Source organism: Trichechus manatus, unplaced genomic scaffold (genome assembly GCF_000243295.1).
Source record: "Trichechus manatus latirostris isolate Lorelei unplaced genomic scaffold, TriManLat1.0 scaffold00103, whole genome shotgun sequence".
In the NCBI taxonomy this organism is placed as follows: domain Eukaryota; kingdom Metazoa; phylum Chordata; class Mammalia; order Sirenia; family Trichechidae; genus Trichechus; species Trichechus manatus.
The window spans coordinates 9,015,559-9,023,616 of NW_004444039.1; positions in this window are offsets into that span (position 1 = coordinate 9,015,559).

Consider the following 8,058-nt stretch of genomic DNA (forward strand, 5'->3'; position numbering starts at 1 on the left):
AAAAACATACAAACAAACAAAAAAGAGTGCTAGGTGAGCTTGCTGTTGGAGTGGAGAGATGAGAGACTATGAAATGGAGAAAAACAAAAAGGGGAAGAAGAAAAAAGAAAAGAAAAGAAAAGAATGAACAAATAAAAATCAGAAAGGAAAAAGAACAGCAAAGCTCCTAGGGATTCCACTGGTGTGGCTATGAGGTCTGGGAAATTGTTCTCAGGTGCTGCAGTACAGCCTGGCTAGAAGCGTAGAGGTATTCAGCACCAGGTATTCAGGGAACAGGAAGAGAAGGAAGGTATAGAGAGATGAGAAACTGAGTAATGAAGAAAGACAAAAAGGAAAAGAGAGGGAAAACAAAACAAAACAAATTAAAAAAAAAGAACAAGAAAAGCCCCCCCCAAAAAATAGAAAAAAAAAAAAATGAAAAAAGAAATGCTCTCAGGGTTCCCTCTGCATGTCTGCGCAAGCCGAGGGGATAGGTCCCAAGCTGCACAGCACCACCTGGGCAGAACGGGCTCCCAATTTGAGAAAAGGAAAACAAACAAACAATTCAAAACAAACAAACAAACAAAAGCCCCGGGATCCCACTAGCATGGCAGCCCAGGCCGGGAAGCAGTTCCACACTCAAACGAAGCTCCGCATGCCCTCAGGAAGAAGCAAAGATGGCGCACGGAGCCAGGTATTTGAGCAAAAGGAAGGGGAGGTTTGAGAGGTAAGGAAGAAATAAAAAGAAGCGGAAAAAAGCAACACCAGCAGCCAACAAATGGCACTCAGAGAGCCAGCCAGTGTGAGCTGGTGGAATCCATGCAGCTGATGCTTCCTGGGCAAGAGACTGTGGCCACGGGAAGCAGAGGAGGCCAAGTGGTGGTGAAGAAGGGTGGGGAACGGGAAAGCGTATCTCAGAAATTACCAGTTGTTTGTCTCCTGCTGGAGGCTCCGTGAAGCTGCTTTCTCGTACCCCCTATTTGCTGGTTCTGATAGGAGTCCAAGATGGTTGATCTGCACTACGTTAGCTGATAGGGGACCTCTGCATGAATCTCTCCTTGCTCTCCATTCTCTCTCAGTTTTCTCACTCCATTTGGTGCTTGGCTGAGTTCTTTATATGTTCATTTGATGTTTTAGGGTTTCAGGAGTGGTGTTTTCTCTGTTTGGCTTACTTCTTTGGATCTTTGTGGTGGAGGTACAGCATGGTGCTTCTGCCTAGAGTGCCATTTTTCTAAACCCCTCCATTGGCTAGAATTTTGTTGAGAATTTTTGCATCTGTATTCATGAGAGATATTGGTCTGTAGTTTTCTTTTTTTGTGGTGTCTTTCCCTGGTTTTGGTATCAGGGTTATGCTGGCTTCATAGAATGAATTTGGAAGTATCCCTTCCATTTCTATGTCCTGAAATAATTTGAGTAATACTGGTGTAAGCTCTTTTCTGAGTGTTTGGTAGAATTTTCCAGTGAAGCCGTCTTGGCCAGGGCTTTTTTTTTTTGTTGGGAGTTTTTTAAATTATATTTTCAATCTCTTCTCTTGTTATGGGTCTGTTCAGATTTTCAACATCGACTTGTGATAGTTTGGGTAGGCAGTGTATTTCTAGAAATGTGTCCATTTCCTCTAGATTTTCAAATTTAGATTTCATAATGCTCTGTTATAATCCTTTTTATTTCAGTTGGGTTTGTTGTAATGTTCCCCATTTCATTTATTATTTGTGTTATTTGCATCCTTTCCTGTTTTTCTTTTGTCAGTTTGGCTAGTAGTTTGTCGATTTTGTTGATCCTTTCAAAGAATCATCTTTTCGTTGTGTTGATTCTATTGTTTTTCTATTCTCTATTTCATTTATTTCTTCTCTGATCTTTATTATTTCCTTTCTTCTGGTGGCTTTGGACTTCTTTTGCTGTTCTCTTTCTGTTTGTTTGACTTGTGTAGCTAATGTTTTCATTTTGTCCTTTTCTTCTTTTTCAATGTGTGTGTATATTCCTATAAATAGACCTCTGATCAATGCCTTTGCTGTGTCCCAGAAGTTTTGGTATGATGTGTTTTCATTCTCGTTTGATTCTAGGAATTTTTTGATTCCGTCTTTGATTTCTTCTATTACCCAGTAGTTTTTCAGCAGGCTGTTATTTAGTTTCCATGTAATTGTTTTTTTTTTTTTCCTTACTCTTAATTTCTACTTTGATGGCTTTGTGATTGGAGAAGATACTTTGAATAATCTCAACGTTTTGGATCTTGTTGAGGATTGCTCTGTGGCCTAAGATGTGGTCTATTCTGAAGAATGTTTCATGTGTATTGGAAAAGAATGTGTACTTTGCAGCTGTTGGGTAGAGTGTTCTATATATGTCTATGAGTTCAAGTTAGCTGATTGGGGCCTTTAGATCTTCCGTATCCTTGTTGAGTTTCTTTCTAGATGTTCTGTCCTTTCCCGAGAATGGTGTGTTAAAATCTCCTACTATTATAGAGGAACTGTCAGTTTCTCTTTTCAGTGCTGTTAAGGTTTGTTTTATGTATTTGGAGTCCTTTCACTGGGTACGTAAATGTTTATTATGTTTATGTCTTCATGCTGGATCATCCCTTTAATCATGATATAGTGCCTTTCTTTGTCTTTTATGGTGGATTTTCTTTTAAAGTATAGTTTATCTGAGATTAGTATTGCCATTCTTGCTCTTTTTTGGTGGCTGTTTGCTTGACACACTTTTTTCCATCTTTTGATTTTTAATACATTTATGTCTTTGTTTCTAATGTGTGTCTCTTCTAGACAGCATATTGATGGACCCCCTTTTTTTTTAATCCATTCTGTTACTCTCTGTCTCTTTATGGGTGCTTTTAGGCCATTTATGTTCAGTGTAATTATTGATAGATGTGAGTTTGTCATTTTGTAGTGCTTTTTTGTGGGCGGATAATTTCTTTGTTTCTCTTACTCTTCTCTGCTGAATTCGTTTTGTTTTTGGATTTTTTTCCATTTCTTTTGTTTTTGTAGATTTTGTTTTTACTGAGACTTTATGTTTTTCTTCTTTATTTTGATGAGTAGGTTTGTTAACTTTCTTTCTGGTTACCTTGAAATTTACCCTTATCTTTCTAAGTTTGAACCAGTCTTTTATTCCTTGGTATTGCCTTGCCTTCCTCTCATTAGAAAGTTCTATACCTACACTGTTTATTCCATCTTTTATTGTTCTGACCTTGTTGTCATTTGCAGATTAACCTCTCTGGTTCCCTGTTGTAAATCTTTTGGTTTTGAATAGTCCTTGAGAGTTTGTTTCCTAGGTTGGTATCTGACTGGTGTGATCTTGTGTCCTAGACTCAGGCTGTCGTCTGATGTTGTTTGTTCTCAAACCAAAGGATGGCTTTCAATAATTCTTGTAAGTTTTGTTTGGTTTTTACATATTTTCATAATTTCTTTTTATCTGGAAATTTCCGAATTTCACCATCATGTTTGAATGAATATTATTCTTGGTTGGCAATTTTTTTTCTTTCAAGGTTTTATATATGTCATCCCATTGCCTTCTTGCCTGTATTTTTTGCCGACTAATCAGAGCTTAGTCTTATTGTTTCCCCTCTGTATGTGATTTTTTGTTTTTCTCAAGCTGCTCTCAGGATTCTTTCTTTGTCTTTGGTTTTAGTGAGTGTGATTATGATATGCCTTGTTGATTTTCTTTTGGGGTCTATCCTATATGGGGCTTGCTGAGCTTCTCAGATGGTCAGCTTTTCATCTTTCATGATATTAGGGAAGTTTTCTGTCAGCAGATCTTCAAGGATCCTCTCTGTGTTTTGTGTTTTCTCCCCATTTTCTGGAGTTCTGATCACTTGCAAATTTTTTCTTTTGGTTGTATCATGCATAATTCTCAGGGTTTCCTCATTTTTCTTTGTTCTTTTTTCTGACTTTTCCTCAAAGTTGTATCCAAGTGTTTGTCTACAGTTTTGCTGATCTTGTCTTCCTTTGTTTCAAACTTGTTCCACAGATGTTCTATGACACTGTCCATTTCTGAAATCTTTGTTGTTTATCGTTTGGGTTTCTAATTGTTGTTTTTGTATGATTTCTAGTTGTTGATTTATTTTGGCATTTTGTTCCTGTGTTATTTTCCTGAATTCTTCCTCTTTTTGTCTGTATTTTCCATGATTTTGTCTGCCTTTTCCATGAACTTGTCTATTTTTTCCTCATTTTTGTCTGCTTTTTTGCTTCAACTCTTGGATAGCTCTGCATGTTAGAGGTCTGAATTCTCTATCAGGTAGCTGTAGTGCCTTTTTTTGGACTGGAAAGTTATCTGGTGTCTTATTTTGTATGCGTATTGGAAACATCCTGTCCCGTTTTTAAAAATATATTTTGATATTGTCTGCTGTCTTCAGGACATTCAGTACTTATTTGCTTCATTTATTGATTGTAGATTTGTTTGTTTCATCCTGCTTTTTTGTTTATTTGGTTATGTCTGAGCAGGCGGGCAGTTTGTTCTTCATTATTTGTTCATCTGTCGACATGATATTTTTCACCTCTTTGTCCAATGTGCAGGGCCAGTCACTCAGCTATGGTGCAGCACGGCAGGTCCAGCTGAAGGGGAGGGACTCTGATGGGCTGTTTGTGACACATACTTGGGTGACAAGGTGAACCGGTGGTTAGTGCAGGGCAGGTTGCAGTAGGTTTTGCCAGTGCTGCTTGGGAGTGCAATCAATGTTCAGCACACAGTGCATATAGGCAGGAGGGAGGGGGAGGGGGAGGCTGTGATGTGTTGGGTATGGAAAGAAGAGAAATAGGAGGAGAAGCAGAAGCAAAAAAAATGTGCTGAGGGAGCTTGCCATTGGAGTGGAGAGACAAGAAACCAAGACATGAAGAAAAACTAAAAGAAAAAAATATATATAAATAATTTTTTTTTAAAAAATAAAGCCCTCCCAGGATCCCACCAGTGCAGCTGCGCAGACTGGGAGAGCATCTCCCAAGCCATGCAGTACAGTCTGGCTAGAAGGGGTGGAGCTGATACATAGTGCCAGGTATCCAGGAGACAGGAAAAGAAGGTAAGTAGAAAGAGATAGGAAACCGAGAAAAGAAGAAAAATAAAAAGGAAAAAAGAAAGAGAAAACAAACAAAACAAAACAAAAAGCCCCCAGGGATTCCACCAGTGTGGCTATGCAGACTGGGGAAGTAGCTCCCCAATTGAGCGGCACTTCACAGCCTGTCAAGAAGAAACAAAGATGGCACACCGAGTCAGTTGTTAGAGAGAAAGGAGGAAGAGGAGGTGAGAGGCAGGCAGGGAAGAAACCAACAGAGGCTGAAAAAAGTAATACCATCAAAAAAGAAATGGCAGTGAAGAAGCCAGCCAGTGTGGGTGGGGTAAATCTGAGTGGCACAGAACCAGTGCCTGCCGTGCAGCAGTCGTGGCCCACTGGGAAGCGGCAGATAGGCCTGCTGGGAAGCAGTAAATTGACCCTCCAGGAAACCCTGGATCAATCCGCTGCGAAGCAGTGAATCAGCCCTCTGGGAAGCCGGGAACAGACCTGCTGGGAAGCTGTGGATTGGCCAGCCAGGAAGGGGTTAAGGTAAGGCAGGGGGAGGCAGGTTAGAGGGTGGGAAAGCGTGTCTCACTGGTTACCGAGTGCTCTGTCTCCTGCTTGGAGCTCCGTGAATCTGCTTTCCTGTACTCCCTGTCCACCGATCTCTAACAGGAATACAAGATGGTGGATCTGTGCTGTGTTAGCTGATAAGGGACCTCCACTCATAACTCTCCTCGCTCTCTGTTCTCTGTCAGTTTCTTATTCCATTTGGTGCTTGGTTTAGTTCTTTATCTCTTCATTTGACACTTAGGGTTCCAGGATTGACATCTCTCTCTGTTTTACTTAGTTTTTTGGGTCTTTGCTGTGGAGGGATGGTGTGGTGCTTCTGTCTATAGTACCATGTTGGCTCCACCTCCTGTCACTGTTTACTTTTTAATGATTTTTGAGAGATTGGTGCCTAAGGAGAAAAACATAGACATAATAAGCCAAGTGCAAACAAAATGAAAATATGGCCAAGATCACCAGTAATAAGTCATGTTGATATCAAATATTCCCTGATGTGATGTAATGAGAAGGGCATTTCAGAGAGTGCCTCTGTGGCTCTCTTCTCCCAAACCCATAACTACAGCTTCATCATAAGAAAACATCAGACAAACTAATTGAGGGATAATCTACAAAATGCTTGACCAGAGGGCTCTTTGGAAGTGTGAAGATCATTAAAGACAAGGAAAGACTGAAAAATTGTCACAGATTGGAGGACCCTACCAAGACATGATGATTAAATACAATTTGGTATCCTGAATTTGGTGATGGAACAGAAAAAAGGACATTAGTGGGAAAATTGGTGAAACCTGAATAAAGTCTGTAGTCTTATTAATAATAATGTACCAATATTAAATACTTAGGGTTTTTTTCGTGAAAATATACACAAAAAAACATACACCAATTCAACAAATTCTACATGTGCAATTCAGTGACATTGGTTATATTCTTTAAGTTTTGCTGCCTTTCTCGATATCTTCTTCCAAATTATTTCACCATTATTAACACAGACTCACTGCCCCTAAGCTTCTCATCTAACCTTTCAAGTTGCTGTTGTCAATTTGATCATGTATAGATAATTCTTTAAAAGAGCACAATGCTCAGAGGTGGAGCCCACATGGCTCTATAGACAGAAGTACCATGCTGTCCCTCTACAGCAAAGACCAGAAAAACTAAGTAAAACAGACACAAATGTCAATTCTGGAACCCTAAGCATCAAACGAAGGGATAAAGAACTGGATCAAGCACCCAATGGAATAAGAAACTGAAAGAAAACAGAGAATGAGGAGAGCTATGGAGTGGAGGTCCCCTACCAGCTAACGTGACATGAATTTTTCACCTTGGACTACAGCCACCAAGGAATGCAGACAAGGAGTATGGAAAGACAACTTCACAGAGCTCCCAACAGGAGACAGAGCACCTGGTAACCAGGGATACACACTTTCCCACCACCCACCCTTCTTCCCTCTACTCAGCGTCTGTTGCTTTCCAACCGGCCGTGGTCACTTGGCCGGAGACATACCAGCTCACTGATGCCCGGACTTGCCAGCTCCTTCAGTGCCATTTTTTTTTTGTTATTGTTTTTTTTTACTTTTTTTGTTTCTTCTCTCTCTCCCTTCTTTCCTTTCCTTTCTCCCGCCAACCATCTCTGCGCGTTCTTGACAGCTGTGTCACACTGCTCAGCTAGAGAGGGATCACTACATGGCCTCCCCTGGTCTGTGTCGCCTCGATGGGCAGGGTCCTTCAGCTCATCTATTTATTTTATTTTATTTTTTGTTTGTTTTTGCTTTTATTTTTTTAAATTAATTTATTTATTTTTATTGTACTTCAGGTGAAGGCTTACAGAACAAATAGTTTCTCATGAAACAGTAGTACACATATTCTTTTATGACACTGGTTAACAACCACAAGACATGTCAACCCTTTCCTTTCTTGACCTTTTTTTTTTTGGGTGAAAATATGCATAGCCAAAGATACACTGTTTCAAAAATTTCTACATGCCCAGTTCAGTGAAATCGACTATGCTCTTCCTATTGTGCTGCTATTCTCACTTTAGATGAATGTTTACAGAACAAAATAGTTTCTCATTAAAAAGTTAGTACACATGTTGCCCTATGACAATGGTTAAGAACCTCACAACACATCAACACTATCCTTACTCAACCTTGGGTTCTCTATCACCAGCTTTCCTATCCCCTTCTGCCTTCTAGTCCTTGTCCCTGGACTGCTGTGCCTCATTAGTCCCATTTGGTTTTGTGGGGCTCTCCAGTCCCCGGCTGAACGGTGAACCTCAGAATTGACTTAACCACTGAGCTAAAAGGGTGTCTGGGGGCCATACTCTCGGGGTATCTCCAGTCTCCTTTAGGCCAGTAAATCTGGTCTTTTTTTTGTGTGTGTGTGAGTGAGAATTTTGTTCTACATCCTTCTCCAGCTTTGTCCAGAAACCTCTGTTGTGATCCTGGTCACAGCAGTCAGTGGTGGTAGCCGGGCACCATCTAGCCGTACTGGACTCAGTCTGGTGGAGGCCTTGGTACCTGTGGTCCATTAGTCCTTTGGACTAA